Here is a 6,000-nt window from a genome sequence, read left to right on the forward strand (position 1 = left end):
TAGGACGGCGCTCAAGGAGCTCCTCAGTGGTTTTCATGTTCATGTTCTGTAAAGTCAAGCTAAAAATTATTGTTATAGGCCATGTTAGCTTCTTTTATATGCCTTGAAAAATACACAAACATGCAGTGGCATTAAAACGGAAGGGGAATTTATAGGACTTATCTCCTAATTTTCAGTGCGCTTTTTTGACGAGCTGCAATACAGCGCTTTATAGCTATATCACAAAACATTTTTGCATTTTATGGTATTTGAAAACCGGCTAATCAATCCGGACACCGGGTTCTCAGCAGCACAAACCAATATACGGTGTAATGCAGCTTCAAACTGTAAGAATATTTTTATTAGAGAGATTAAAGAAAAAATAGTGTTAACTTACACTTTCGGTATCTTTACCGGACTTAATCCAACTAACTACTTTAGACAAATTTGTAATTTTAGAAATAACTGTTATGTTTTATGTTAGAATAACCAATTTAGCCTATTTTAACAATATAGCGTTTATAATTCTAATTGTATATAGCTTTAGGTTTTAACATATTATAGTTTTAAGTGTGATCACCACGAGTAGTTTCTTCGACTGTGCCAAGTTCTCGTTCCCCTTTTACTTCCGTTTACTGACGGCTGTCAATTGTCACATTTGACGGGCCCGCTGCGAAAAAAGCGTTCGTCTAAACCAACCCTGCGCATCAACAATCTGAGGCAGTGTGCCCAGCAGCAACATCCTCCCCCCCCGTAACACTGGCCACCGGTCCCAGTTTTACCATCACCCATAATATCCAAGACAGCTAGCTTAGCAACAGACCTCCGCAAAAGACCCCTCGCAGTTTTCACAACAGCTTGGCGAACCTCACCATCGCCTGCAGGCAAGACCTAGATTACTCGCCCCCTGACCCAATTATGAACTATTTTTCTTACAATCGTCCACGATTGGCACTGCATCGCCAACTACAAACATCCTTACTTCACCAGACCTCTTCCAGAAATAGTCCAGTTCCTGTTTGATCATGTCAAAAGACTTCCTCACAGCGTTGCAATTAACGGTAGGCTCCACGGCAGCTTGTCGATCACTATTCGAACTCCCAAGGAGGAAGCGGCTCACCGCACGAACGGTAAGGCAGGCGAAGAGGGTGATCCACTGCTTGGCACTGGTGCGTCCTATTTTTACTAATGCAGCCAGGCGCGTGGGAGGAAATGACGGCATGCGAGGAACAAAGGGAACTGCTTTTCGCAGTTTACAGGCTATGCGTCCATTCATGATCTTCCGCACAATGGCCCTAAGTCCAGGAACAAGATATGCTTGCCGTATCTCAGTCACTACAGTCTCCGTATTTGCGTGTTGAGATTTTCGATGAGAAGTATCAATGAGAATCGTCAATCGGTGATTTCTGGGTAGAACAGCTCCAGCATACTTCGCTGCACCAATCCATCCGTCAATTCGAACAACGCCTGCCTCATCAACCAATGCTGTTAAGCCATACAATACGCTACATGTAACTATGGATTGCTGCTCTGCAATTGGCCGGTCTCGGTTATGTAGGAAGACTTCTATTTCCTCTCGATAAGTCTGTCGTTGCGCCATTCCAACTAGGATCGATTCCGCCTTCCGAAGTTCTTCTTGTGTGAGGTATCCAAAACTTCTCGCTTCACCGTGAGGCTCCCGCTTAACGTTATTCACAAAGCTTTGAGCGTAGGCCGTAGCCCTCGGCATCCGCTCCCGTTTCGAGAATCGCTCGCAGTCGACCACTGTTGACTCTTTGACTGTCCCGCCATGAATCGTGAACTGTTTGTATTTCCTAGGATCCGCTGTCAGCCAAGCTAGAATTGTAGATGAATCCAACCATAGATTCCACTGCGCTACCTTCACAGAATGGGAACCTTGAACATAACGCATCAGGCGCACTCTGCGGGTAGCCGCATGCATTTCCGGTCGCGGTATCAATAGCAATTTAATGCGCGCGACTTTAGTCTTCGCTGCCACCAAAGCACAACTGGGGGCTCCATCTCCGCTGACTATGCGAAAATATGCATCAGCTGCATACGCAACTTCACTCGGGTCGACGAACACTTGTTTCAGTGCAAAATAGTTTTCCACCATATCGTATGAATCGCAGTCGCCTTTGCGCCCACAAGCATGAACGTTAAGCGATCCCGCTGATGCACTGCTGCTCCCACCATACACGCACCATCCCAAGCGAGTTTTGACCGCAATCGGCTCGTTAGCTTGACCCTCCTTCGTTATGAGAGGAACGGTTAAATTGAGGTTATTCGCCCCAATAAGTAAGCGAGGAACTACTTCTTCGTATCCAGCAATTGGCAGACCTCTAAGATGTTGAAAACGACGTACAAGCTCGTGGATAGGTAAAGTCTGACTCGGCAGAGCTAGTTTTTTTTACTGTGCGAACGTCATTTAGTTTCAGCCGCTCTCTACCACCAGCCTTCGTAACAGACAGCTCTAGTTGTTTTGAATCCGCTTCCAGTCTAGAGACATTACCTCTCCATGTCAGGCAGAGAGGAGCCGCTCTACCCTCCACTCCCAGTTCTTTGGTGAGTTGATCTTCAACAAGCGTAAGATGCGATCCGTCGTCGAGAAAGGCGTATGTATTCACGGTTTTCAGAGGACCACGAATCGTTACAGGCAGAATACGAAGCAGCAACGATTGATCCGCTAACCGGTGAGTGTGCGTTCCGGCTGAATCGACGCTTTGCGACACAGTTGCGTTCAACGTTCGTTCGATGTATTTGGAATGCAGCAGCGGGTGATGCCGAAAAGTGCATCCATTGATTCCACATCTATTCGATCGACGACAACTCCTCCGACCGTGCGCGCTCAAACAGTTGCGGCACAGCTCATTATCGTGCACTGTCTTCCAGCGATTATCGATAGAGAGTGCCTTAAATGTGTCACATTCCCAAACTCGATGCCCGCGGGTTTTACATATAAAGCATTTTTTGTCGTCTTTAGGGAACTGCGGTTGGTTCAAGTGCGCATTGATAGATCCTCTACATTTCACTTTAACTCTATCCACGTTTCCTCCTTTACCGTGTCCGTCTGTATGCAGTGTCACCTTACTGGCTGAAATGATAATCCCATTCATAAAATCGCCAAATGTCTTCAGATTCACCACCGAATACTGCTGCATATAATCTGCCCAGCTCAGCTTCACATGGGCCGGTAGCTTGTCCACTAACTCCATCAGCAGGTACGGGTTCGTAAGATGAGCATGCTGATCTGCGGCCTGCAAGTGATCACACAAGCTTTGCACGGCCATCCCAAACTCGATGAGAGTCTCGAGCTTTTCCGACTTGGGTGCTGGCGTTGATCGCACGTTGTCCAAAAGCACATTAATTAAAAGCTCCGGTCGCCCATAAAGAAGCTGCAACGTGTTAATCACCTGTGGCCAGAGGTGGCATAAACCGCAGCGCAGACCAAAAGACACACATTCTTAAACAACACAGCACTCGCCATGCGGTGTGTGTTCGCCCACAAATTCCCTTCAGTGTCTCTTTTGCTAAACACGCTCTTTCGTGTTTTACGCGCACCAGGAAAAGGCAGTCGCAAACGCAGAGTGATAAATTTGCTGCGTGCTTTACCACACCAAGAGCCGCACCCTGCGCGGCTGGATTGTACACCCTGCGCTGGGTCAGTTGAAGTGGTGTGATTGAAAAAAACCCGAATTAATCCACCTAGCGGCGTGACCTAGCCTTTCTACTGCCACAATAATCATTATTTAATTTCTCAGAAACATCTATAATTAACTTGACTACCTATATTTTTAAATATTCATTCCGTATTCCTCAAAATCCTTATTTGCCAGTAAAATTCACAACGTATTGCGTAGAATAATTATATTTTCTTTCCTTGGATGCGTAAATACCTGTAAGCGTCGTTTATGTTACTTGATGAACACCTTATTTAGTTTTATAATATTTACGTGACTTATAGAAAAATAATGTAAACACAAAAGATAATTTTTGCAGATTTGAATGAATATATAGAGAAAATTAGAAATTAACCCTCTTACGGATCTACAGACGGCCTTAACTTTCGGGCTTGAGAGCCACATACGAAACTTGTTTTGAATTGATAATATGAAATATGTGTTCATAGTTCAAAAGTTAGCATCTTTGAAAAACAAGAGTTCAGAAAAATTATTATTATAAGGTACCCCGGGGCCAGTGGGAATACGGGGTAAGTCGGAACGGAGCTCATAACTCTCTTCAACCTCATTTTTTCCAATCGAACCTTTCTAGAAATGAATGATACAACTCAAATGCGTGTAATAAAATTATAGATTATTTATAACAGGTATTCCAAACATCAACATTGGACTTTAAATTTGAGCGTTATTTTCAATTTGCGTTGTAAGTTTGACGAACCTTTCTATAAATGATATTTTGGCCACAGGTTTTACGTAAAAGTACATGTTTTTCTGACAGTAGGTAAACATAATGAGTGTATTAACAAATTACACCCGAAAACTACTGTTTTACCTGACTCACTGCGAATATGCGTATTATTGAAATAAAACGTAACCATACGTTTTATTCGTTTATAACGCATATTCAGTTAATATCGATAACAAACGATTTTTTATAAGTTTTGCTTTTGTTATTGCATTTAATTTGTAAAAACTTGCATAAATAACAATTCAGTTTCACAATACAGTTATTGCGTACTACTGGCACATGAAATATAATGTTCAAGTACGTTATTTTTAGTGATCAAAATTAACGATATTTTCGATACAAGGGCGATATTTTTCGAAACCTTTCGAACCAACACTATCCCGCGAATACAACGCATTTCGCAGTGAGTCAGGTAACACAGTAGTTGTTTAATTTGACAAACAGCATTAAAAAAAATTGGGTTGAAATAAGGTCGGCACTTCAAAGCACCCGGGGCAAGTGGGACCTATTAAAAATAAAGTGTTTCAGCACAAAACTTCCTGTCTTAATACAGTTTTAAGATGAACTACCGAACATTTTCAGTTCAATTATATAATATTTATACCAGTAAAGCTTTAAAATAAAACCAAAAAGCACTAAACCAAGGGGCCCCAAAAAAGAAGCCCATTAGCACAGCTTATGAGATAACAAACAGTTTGGTCAGATTTTGGGTACACCTAAACGATGTTAAATGAATATGAAAAAGCAAATTTGATATAATTAAGCAAATTTGCAACTGAAATTGAAACAATAAAGTGCTGTGGTTATTATAGCGTAACTATCTCTTATGAGTAGCTCTACCGAATTGGGCATGGTAGAACAAACAGATCATAATCGTATTTTCGAGCTGTTAAACAATGGTTAATCCTAAATTACGTCTCGCAAGAATTGGATACAACGACATATTCAACTACATTTCATTACAATAATGCTTTACAGCGTAATTGTCCACGATTTGTGTTTTATATAAATTATAAAGTCGCCCGTTGTGATCTGTTTTGTTACGCTATTTTTGAATGAACCCTTCGTACAAATATTGTTTTTGATTTCTTCTTGCAGTGCTTTAACATTGCTGTATATTAACTTACACAATTTACTATTATTTTATGCTTTTTAATTAAATTTGAATACAGGTCCCACTTGCCCCGGTAAATGGGGCAAGTGGGACCTATCGCCATAATTTTGAAAATTCTCCTCCAGGTTCATTTCATGTAAATTGATAGCCTTTTTCGTAATTAATCCTTTGAAGTGATACCACTGAAGAGTTTCTCTGCTGAAAGAATTTTGGAATAATTATAGGTATAGAAAACACAGTGGAATAAACTCAAACTATGCATTTTTTAGGTCCCACTTGCCCCGGTGTACCTTACTTCGCATTTGAAGAAAAAGGATATCTACAACAAAATGATTAAACTCAAAATTTTACTATTAGTTTGCTTGGCTTCAATTTTGCAATATATCTGAATTAGAAAAAATAACTGAATAGAGCATTAGATATGAAAAAGAGAAATTGAACTTTTCTTAGCTGGCGCTCCTTCAGATAATTATTTTTGC

This window comes from Sabethes cyaneus, chromosome 1, assembly GCF_943734655.1.
Source record: "Sabethes cyaneus chromosome 1, idSabCyanKW18_F2, whole genome shotgun sequence".
Taxonomy (NCBI): domain Eukaryota; kingdom Metazoa; phylum Arthropoda; class Insecta; order Diptera; family Culicidae; genus Sabethes; species Sabethes cyaneus.